This window comes from Aquila chrysaetos, chromosome 3 (genome assembly GCF_900496995.4).
Source record: "Aquila chrysaetos chrysaetos chromosome 3, bAquChr1.4, whole genome shotgun sequence".
NCBI lineage: Eukaryota > Metazoa > Chordata > Aves > Accipitriformes > Accipitridae > Aquila > Aquila chrysaetos.
In genome coordinates this window covers 32,587,381-32,597,386 of record NC_044006.1, presented here as the reverse complement: position 1 = coordinate 32,597,386, position 10,006 = coordinate 32,587,381, and positions in this window count along the sequence as shown.

Sequence of the window (10,006 nt, the reverse complement as noted above, 5' to 3'; positions counted from 1 at the left end):
GGCCCCGGGCGCTCGGCGGCGGCCTCGCTGGAGCAAGGCTGCCGGGATCCTGCTCGTAGGCCCCGTGTCCCCCCGCCTGGTCCCGAGATAGCCGCACAGGCCGGGGGCGCCGGCCCGTGAAGCGGGGCCGCGGCTCCCCGGCCGGGCAGAGGGTGAGGTCCGGCCGGGGCTAGCGCTCTGCGGCGGCCGGCTCGGCTCTGCCCTGCCAGCCCTGCGCCTGGGGCCCGGTGCGAGTCCGCCTCTGCCGAGCGAGCGTCTTTCCCACTGCACTTGCCTTCACCGCTGTGTAACTCGCGTACAGGGTAACGGCCGGCCGGGGGCCCGAACGGCCGGCAGCTACCTCGGGGAGGGGGCACAGCCTCCGTGCCAGCACACGGCTGACAGGTAAAGCAGGAGAGGGAGCAGAACCCAAGCGAAAGTCTCGGCCCCTCCACAACCGAAGATCCTTCGCCACCTTGCTCAGCAGCGCCCGCAGGGACGGCAGCAATGGTAGTCAGCACTAGGTTTTCAGGTTGGTCGTCTGTGTTTGTTTTTAACGCACAAGAAGCAATTTAGGAGCTCTGGATGTAACTTAAGTATTACCTGTCCCTAAGACGATGACGAGTAGAACGCCCGTTGTGATTTTCGTTTTCAAGTGTTTTGAAAGTCTTAAGCGCAGCCATGCCTATGGGGAGGAGGACGCTTGGGGAAAGGGCTGTGCTTGTTTTAGGCAGCATTTAGCCTCACCATATAGGTAGTGTTATTATTCAGCTGCGTAAGAACTGCATTCGTATTGAACAAACCTTAACTGAAATAAAGCAGCAAGGTGCAGTGAGTGGAAGGAGTGGTGAGAAGTTTTTAAGTCTTGCATTTCTTCTGAATTTTGCCACTGAGCTGGAGCACTTCAGAAAAACAGAACAGAAGATTGATTACCATTTCTTTTTGTTTCTGAAATCCTTTGATAAAAGGCATAAGGTTAATTTGGTAATAGCTGGCTCTCTTTATTGAATTAGTTTAATGTCATTCTCTTTAATAAGAGATATGTTACCCAGTGCTGCTATTATAAGCCAGAATTTTATTTTCAGATCCCATCATCTAACATAGATAAGCTTAAAATAGAAAGACTTTCCTCTCTCACAGTGATAAAATTTAAAAAAAACCCAACAGATGTCTGTTCACTTTGTTGTTATCGTTACAGCTTCCTTTGTTATACTTTTTTCCAGGGCAAACATCTTTTCCTGCTAGCATCAGAAGAAAAAGCAAGTTCCCTTTGCTGGGAGAAGAAAAGCAATCCAGCTGACCTCACAGATCCCCCTTGTCCTGGACTGAGATTAAAAAAAAAAAAAAAAAAAAAAATCCATGCTAGAGAAAGACTCCAGATGACACTACAAAAGTTTGAGTGTCAGAGCCATCTTGCTTACTCTGGATTTCACATAATGGCTTTCAGACTATCTATGTTAGAGGCCAGTTCACAGTAACTCTCATTGTTCTTAGCTGTTTAACATTTGGTATTGTACTATTGTCTATGTCAATGTTCTTCAAATACACAGAATTTCTATATTATGTGTACTATGCTTGTGATCCTACTTTCGATCCAACAGAAGTAGCTACATGTCAGCCAGAGCTTGTGACTTAATAAAGCACGAAAAGAGAGCAATAGTGTTTATCACCCACATTTTTTATAACGACCCACTTAGTAAGCTACTTCTCCAAACTGCATCACAAATAGCTTGCTAAAATCAGTCTGAGAAAAACTGTAGAGAAGGTTGAACTGGCCAAGTATGTACAGACTGAGGGGGGAAAAGGTTGTTTATGCTTGTTATTTATAAGAAAGTGATAAAAATGGCAGCTTGATGAAAGTAACATCATATACTATGCCTATTCTGATTTGCTGGCAACAACTAAGATGGCACCCCAGCTCACGAGCAAAGGGGCTCCCACCAGTTGCATCCTTGTGGTATTTCAGCAAGCATGTAGTTGACTACCATACAGCCTCTGCAGGCCTTTTGCTTCTTGCTCCCACAGAGTCTCCTCCTCTAAGTGTCTACTCTACATGTTCTCCATCTTTTAGTTCAGGCATAAGTTCCAGCTGAAAATTTGAGCCTTGCTTCCCAGGTAGCCCAGGTTGAAAAGGAGAGCCACCTTATTTTGGCATTTTGTGGGGACTCAGGATAACCAGGAAAAAGCAGAATAAAACTGATTGGTTTCTGCAAATGAACCTGTTCATGATGGCAAGAGGACCTTGAAGCCATCGTAGGATGTCCCTGGGAGCTCCTATCCATGCCTTGCTGTCACTTAGGACTTAGCTTATCTGCCATGCCGCTTCAGGGGAGAAGCCTAATATTTGTCACCTGCCTCAGAGACTGGAGCTGCAGGTGTTGGAGCTAGCTCCAAATGGGGCTGGAGGACTGACTGCTCTCGGGATGTGTAAATGAGGAAGTCTGCCCACAGTCCTGTTGTCTGTGTTTCTCTGGGAAGAACTCTTAGTGTTGCTGAGGTGGGGGAGGAATCCTGACATCAACTGAGCCTCTGCTGCCTGGTTCTGGACCTCAGTACTATGGCAGTCTGGCAGCTGCATATTTCAGCCTTGGATCAGTCGGTGAAGAAAATTCATAACTATGTCAGTCTTTGGTAGAATCTGGGCATTCATATTACCGGGCACTCTTAGACCCCAGTGGTCTACAGGGGCACTGCAGCTCCACAGGCAGCTTGTTCAACTTTTTATCTGTCTTACTGCTTTGTAGACTCTGTCACAGTGCCCCCCTGCAAACTGGAGTGGCGGTTTTAGACCAATGGCAGCATGCTTGTTATGCTCCTAGTGTGACTGCTCCATGTTATCCTGTTTCCTAGGCATATGTGGGTGTGGGAAAAGAGTTTAAAGTCAGTGTAGGTTGACCAGGAAGCATTCAACTACTTGGAGGTCCTCTTTTGCTTTAATTTTGCCAACATCTTCCAATCAACATGTCTCTGCCTCTGGTGAGCATAAGGAGGCTATTTTTACAGATACCCAAAGTCCTGGAAGCTGCAAGGGATGTTGGTGACATGGGAGACCCTCCTTGAAGCAAGGCTAGTGTTTTGCTGTGGTCCTTGTGCCTGAGGCCTGCCCTGCATAGGGAAACAATCTGTCTCAGCCTCTTCTCCTTTCACGTTCCTGCTGTGCAGGAGGGCAAGCTTTCTTGTGCCCCTTACAAGAGTCACGTCTGATCCTGCTCTCGGAGCAGGCTGTCTGTGGACTGGGAAACCTATGACATTGTGGCCGTGACTGTGAGGGGACAGTCCTGGTGAGAACGGCTGGGGCAAACCAGAGTCTCTGTGAGCCTGGCACTTGAACACATGAGGTGCAGTTGAGAAGAGTTGTGAGAAAAGTTTTGCTGGTTACTTCACCAGGGTCATGTCATGTAAGCACAGTAAATTGCAGTCCTGACTGAGTTGCTGTTTACAACATCTCAGAGCGGGGTTTGCATTCAGAGCCCCTATAGCACCATTTTGAAACCATGCCCAGCTGCGGTAGGAAGTTGAGTAACTGTGTGCAAGGGTCAGCTATGGGGAGGCCAGGAGAAGTTTAAGGGCTCCGAGAAGCAAGTGAACTGCAGAGGGGTGCCTAGATACATCTTTATTAATATATCCGTATCAGCAACAGCTGAGGTCATGACAGGGTGTGTTGCTAGCCAGAACTTCCATCTTGTCATACTCGGCTATTCCAGAGTATATGATTCACATGTGATTAACCTGAAATTCCCTCCTGGATACAGGAGTGGCTAGGGAGAGACAAGGTCTCATATTTTCAGGTGGGTGGAAGGGTGCTCCCATCAAGGGTACTGTGACTGTGTCTTCCCGGGTCATGTGTGCTAGCTGTGAGAACCCACGCCGATTAGACATTCAGCCGCATGAGACAGGGCGTGTAATCTAAGATGTGTCCCTGTGCCACAACCTTCTGTTTTCCTTAGCTGTGAATGTGAATACCTACATGAACACACAAGTTGGAGACAGGTGAGCCTTCCAGGCTTTCTGGAGAAGTCCACAGAGCAATGAGGCTATTCTCGTTTTGATTACAAACAATAAGAAGCAACTAGCTGAAAAGGTCAGGGTAAACATTAGATGAGACTGTCCATGAAATAGCAGAGTTAGTGATCTGCAGGACCAGAACGAGGAGTAGGATCAACATGAACCCCATGAAAGTCAGGAGGGCAGCCTTCAATGAACTTGGAGAAGAGGAAGGCAGGGGTCCCTGGGAAGCTTGTATAACAGGTAAATGGAAAAGAAAGAGGGAATTCACAAGAGTTGCTAATATTAAGAGCACAAATACAGGTTCTAATTGTGAAGTAAATTCAGCAACTGTAGTTAGGAAACCAGCTTGGCTAAATCAGTCAAACTGAAGAAACAAACCTATAGGGAAGGAGAAAGCAGGCTAAGCTGTTAGGGCTGAGAGTAAAAGTGTAACAGAAGCATGTAGGAACAAAATCAGAATGACACAAGCATGAAATGAAATGCAACTAGCAAGCAAAATCAAAACCCCACATCACTCTAGAAGCCCACTAATTGTATGAGGTGGAAAGGGTTCTCTTAACTGTAAAGTGAGAAAACTAAAAGGTGTCAGGAAGGCAGTACCTTCTAGACTTTACTACAAAAGATCAGTAAAATAAGGAAACTAATGCATTAGCCTCAGTTAAGAAAAGGGTAGAATATTTAAGGCAGGTATTTTCAAACTGACCTCAAGTCCCTCTCTAACTTCATCCTAGTGTATTTAAAGATCTTGCTAACAGAATCTGAGTGTCAATAATCAATGTCTTTGACAAGTTATGGATGTTAGGAAGGATAGAGGGAGGCTGTAAAGTGACAAGCATGGTGGAGGGGAGGGAGGAGAAAAAGGAGAAGGTATGGAATTATTGATTAAGCAAATTAATTTCAATTCCTAGAAAAATAGTGAAAAATATATTTGTACATTCCTGAAAAATAACATAGGGATGAGTAACCACCAACAAGAAACCACATCTCAAAAATTTGGTTGCCTTTACGACAGCATGACATACCTTATGGAGAAGAGCTATAGATACAATATGTCTTGATTTTCAGGTAACTTTTTATGTGATTCGCATAAGCAAATTAATAAAGTGTGTTCTACATTAATCTGCAGCTAGGTGTGTGCAAAGCTTGTGGGAAAACCAGAGTAACAGGGTGGTTCTCTATAAAAACGGAAATGTGTATCAAGTTGGATTGCACAGATCCAGAATCTGGTGACCTGGGCGAATGCTTATAAAAGGGAAAATGCTTATTGAATTCACGTATATGTCAGGCTGGGAAGGAGTAAGTATGCTGGAGGACAGGGACGGAATAAAAAATGATCTTCAATTAGAAATATGAAAAAAATGGAAGCTAGTCAACCAAAACAGCTGCAGACCTAGGCAGGAATAATCAACTGGTAGGGAAAACTGGTTAGGTAGCAGTTCTGTACAATAGTAACTCAGGCTTTGAGTGGTCACAGACTGGCTGTGAGTCAACCATGGCTTGTTATTGCAAAAAAAGGTAAGTGTCCTGCTGGGGTGTATTATGAGGATTAGAGTTTGCAAGACTTGGCAAGGAATTCTGCTTTGCTTAGCAGTTGTAAAGCTAGTTCTGGATGTTGCACGTGAAGAAGGATGTGGACCACCTGGAGAGCAACCAGAATGTCACGGGGCCTAGAGGAAATAGTGAATTATTAGGGAGGAATAAGATGAGTAGAAGAATGACAACAGTCCACAAATATGTAAGAAGTTACTGATGAGATGGGAATGCTTTCTATGTCCACCAGGGGCAGAAATTGCAACCAGGATATTTTACGTTAAACATTAGGACAAACATTTTTCAAGGGTAGAGGTACTGGAAAAAAGATTGCCAGTGGTATGGTCAGGGTCTTTCATTGGGGTCTTTAAGAACAGGCTACATACCTATCCTCCATAAACAGAAATTTGGTAGGTGTAGTGGAGCAGCCTGGAGGCAGGGAGGCAGTCAGTAGGACTTTCTGAGGACTCTTCAGCCCTATGTTTCTATTGTTGCTGATGTCATAGAATCACAGAATCATAGAATGATTTGGGTTGGAAGGCACCTTTAAAGGTTATCTAGTCCAACCCCCCTGCAAGGAGCAGGGACATCTTTCACTAGATCAGCTCAAAGCCTCATCCAACCTGACCTTGAACACTTCCAACAATGGGGCATTGCTTCTCTGGGCAACCTGTTCCAGTGTCTCACCACCCTCATCATAAAAACATTCTTCCTTATATCAAATCTAAATCTACCCTTTTTCAGTTTGAAACCATTGCCCTTTCTCCTATCACTACAGGCCTTGGTAAAAAGTGGATCCTGTCCACCAGTACACACATTGTCCCCTCCCATGTCCTGGAGTCTACGCCATTCCACTTGATACTAGTTGAAGGTTTCAACCCCCAAATCCCCCTCATAATCCTGCTCCTAGTTAAGTTAATTTACCTATGAAACACAGTGCAACTTCTCTGGTGTAATCCTGACCTCATCCTAACCCTGTTGGTTGTAAATAAAAACTTGTGCAATGTTTTGGAGTTTTCTTTTTACATAAAACTACATCTCTCTTTTTAACCTTAAAACTTATGTTGTAACACACAGCTGGTCAACAGTCTCCAAACATCTGCCATGGGTAAATACAGGAAATGTCTTGTGGCTGTTGTACTTGATGTCTGGTAAGCGCCGAACCTGAGAATTTCCAGTCATTACTCTTGAGAAATAATTTCCTACTGCAGGCTTTTTTTGTTAAAAATATTATTTTTAATACTTCTCTATACTTGAAATAAAATAATAAATTCTTAATGTTTTGAACCAGATTCATAAAAATAACTGATATTTTTCCAGCCATGTTAAGTCCCAGTTATTTATGTATACAACATGAGTAAAAAATTATTACCTTTACTAGTAAAATCTTTTGCTTTGTGTCTGTGAAGACAATATTGAAAGTATTATTTAAAGTCAGTAAACATGTTTGGTTACAATTTTTTAATTGTTGTTTATTCTTTTGAGAGAAATTGTTCTTCTTTTGTTCTCTTTCAATAATCTTTAGGGTTCAATAGAGCAAAAAGAAATATTTCTTATTTGTACTGATCTTAGCTGGTAGAAAATAGTAGTAGTAAGTAGTAGTAGAGTGGAAAATACTTCTGTCTGGAGTTTGGCCTTTTTAAGATAAAGATCACTTTTGTAAGCCAATGTCAAGATGAGTAACTGCTTGAACTCAGTTTAAAAGTACTTCTTTTTTTTCCCCACTTTGTAGCCTCTGTCACTGGCCAGATTCAGCCTTGCGAGCTTTTTTTTTTAAATTAGGGAATGCAGTGACAGAGAACCCAGTTATGTCTATGGTGCACTGTTTTTATTTGCAAGAAATGTACACAAAGTGCTATTTCCCTGAAAAGAGGGGGAAGCAAAGAACATGAGGCACTTTGCTTACAGTTAGTTCTTTTGACTTTCTCTTGGTGAAACACAACTGTTGCTTTTCTTGCTCTCTGTGGCTTTTTTCCTGTTTGCTTGCTGGGTGCTGATGATACACAGATACACACTGTCCTTCCAAACCACACTCAACCTTTGCATTTGCATTGAAACCACAGTGCTACCCTTTATACCACATATCTTAGTTCCTACCCCAGCCTTGTCACACTTGTCCAGATTTCAGCCAGCATTTTTTACTGTGTCAGTTATTGATAACTAAAGGCAAATTTAGCATGATTTCTCAATTCTGTTCTGCCCACTATTTTCAGCAGTGCCCACAGAGCAAAGTCAATGGCTACTCCCAGAGACGGCAAATCTACAGGATGAATTTATATTAAAAATTAAATATGTATTTATGTAATCTCAATGTTCAAAGTGCTGCAGTAAATGACAACATGTATGCTGCATTTGTGTCTTTTTTCCTTCCAGATGAAAATATGCTATCACTTCTGAGGGAAAAAGGCTCTTTCTCCCACTGGTGTTTCCCACAGGACTTCAGGAGAGGGCTGGCTTTGGAACTGCTGCTTCTCATAGCAACAGAATGGTGCTGAACTGTTGCTGTGAGAGGCAGGGACCCCCAAAGCACAGCTCCTGCTGAGTCTTGAGCTAAGTAGGAGGAAAGGACAAGTGACCCTGCTGCTCACGGAGGCAGCCCCTTCCTCTCCTGGATGTTGTGAGTCTCTTAGTTCCACCTGAGGTCCTAATTCAGCTGTCCCACAGCTACAGTCTATCACAGCTGCATGATCTGCCTCCATGTCAGGCAGGGAGTGCTAACGGAATTCAGAACTTGTCCAAAGGTAGGAAATCCTGCAGTTCAGCAGTGGAAGAAAAGGTTCTTGTGAACGGCATCTGAAGTGGGAGAAACTCCACTATTGCGACAAATGCCATCCATGAGCATTCAAGGATTTAACAAGACAGTCTCTGAAATGGAGTAAAAATCTTTTGGGGAGGAAGAGAGTATAATTTTTTTCCTAACTGGTTGAGGAACAGAGTTATTCTTTCAATGTTACCACATCTGTGCCTCAAGACAGCTTGCTGTCACTCACACCTCCCAATAAGCTCCTTGGTGAACAAGTTCTTCAGCTGAACTGACTAGATCCAGATGGGATGCCAACGGCAGCTGTGGTCACACCTTTTCATGAAATCAAGCATATGATTCTGTGTGATGTAGGGTTTTGTCATTGACCTAATTAGGATCAAAAGCAAATCCTAATGGCTGCCTGCAAGACCCTGTGATGTCAGTAGAAGTTTTGCCATTGTACTTTTGTACCAACTTCTTAACACATCATGACTTCCATCTGCATGTGGACAGAGACCCAATCAACTAGAGCTCTTATCAAGCTTCTGGGATAAAGCTGATCAAAAATAAAATCCTGGAACAAAATCTGCTTTGAGTTATTTTATGTTTCACACAAATTTAACTCCATTAATTGTCATGGAATTTCTCTTCAGTTCCACTGTTGCAACAAAGTGCAGAGCTTTTGCCTCAAATGTCTCCCAGCTTCAGAAAATGTTCTGAACAGGAATCTTTTAATGTATTTCATTCTTCTTGATGTTGAAGTTATTTCACTAACCCTTCTTTATCTTCGTTGCTGAATATACATTTGATTACTAAATTTAGTGCTTCTCTTCACATGACCTATTTCTTTTGAGTCTTAATGCTGTTGCTTGGATACGCTTCTCTTCTAAGTGAGGCACTTGGTTTCATCTTGCTTTTTTCTGTGCTTTGGGCAATACAAATGGATTGTTATTGAATATTTTTTCAGGTTTTAAAATGTATTTGGTTTGTTTGGCACCTTGGTTTCAGAACTTTTGTCTTTGCAGAATTGTCTTTTTATGTATAGTATATCCTGTGTAACGTTGAATAGCTTGGTATTGCTTTTCTTCACAATCAGTTACAAAAATGTAACACAATCAGTTACCATTATGTTGAGTAAAGGCCAATCACTACATAACTTATGGGAATACGAATATTTATAGATAAACAGGGAGATATATTCAATTTCCTTTTTGTATGTGTACTGTAGCTGCAAGTTAATTTCTGAAGCACCTTACATGAATTCATCTTTTTGTTTTAGTCCTGGGCTATTAAAGTATACAACAGGAATAAACTAAAGCACTTTAATTTGGGCTGAAGTATTCTTACTCCTGTACAGAGTTTTGCTTATACCATTTTGAAAAAGGTATAGTAGACTAACACAAGAAAAAGTTGAAGGAAGGCTGGCAGAGAGTTTCAGAGGTAGAGAATAGCTACCATGGGTGGAGATGGTAAATAGGTTAGAATTCTTGGCCTAGAAGAGTGATGATGGAAAGCAGCACAAGAAAAATCTTTAAAGCAATGGATGGTGTGGAAAGGTAAACAAGAAGCAAGCATTCACATAATCTCACAATACAAGAATTAGGACCATCCTGTGAATCATATAACAGATGAAAAAAAAATCAGAAGGAAGTACTTTTTTATGTGACAGAAATAGTGGAATGTGAAGCTGTTGGAGACTGAGGAGCCAGTACTATAAAAAAGTGAGTAGGTAGGGAAATGGAAGAT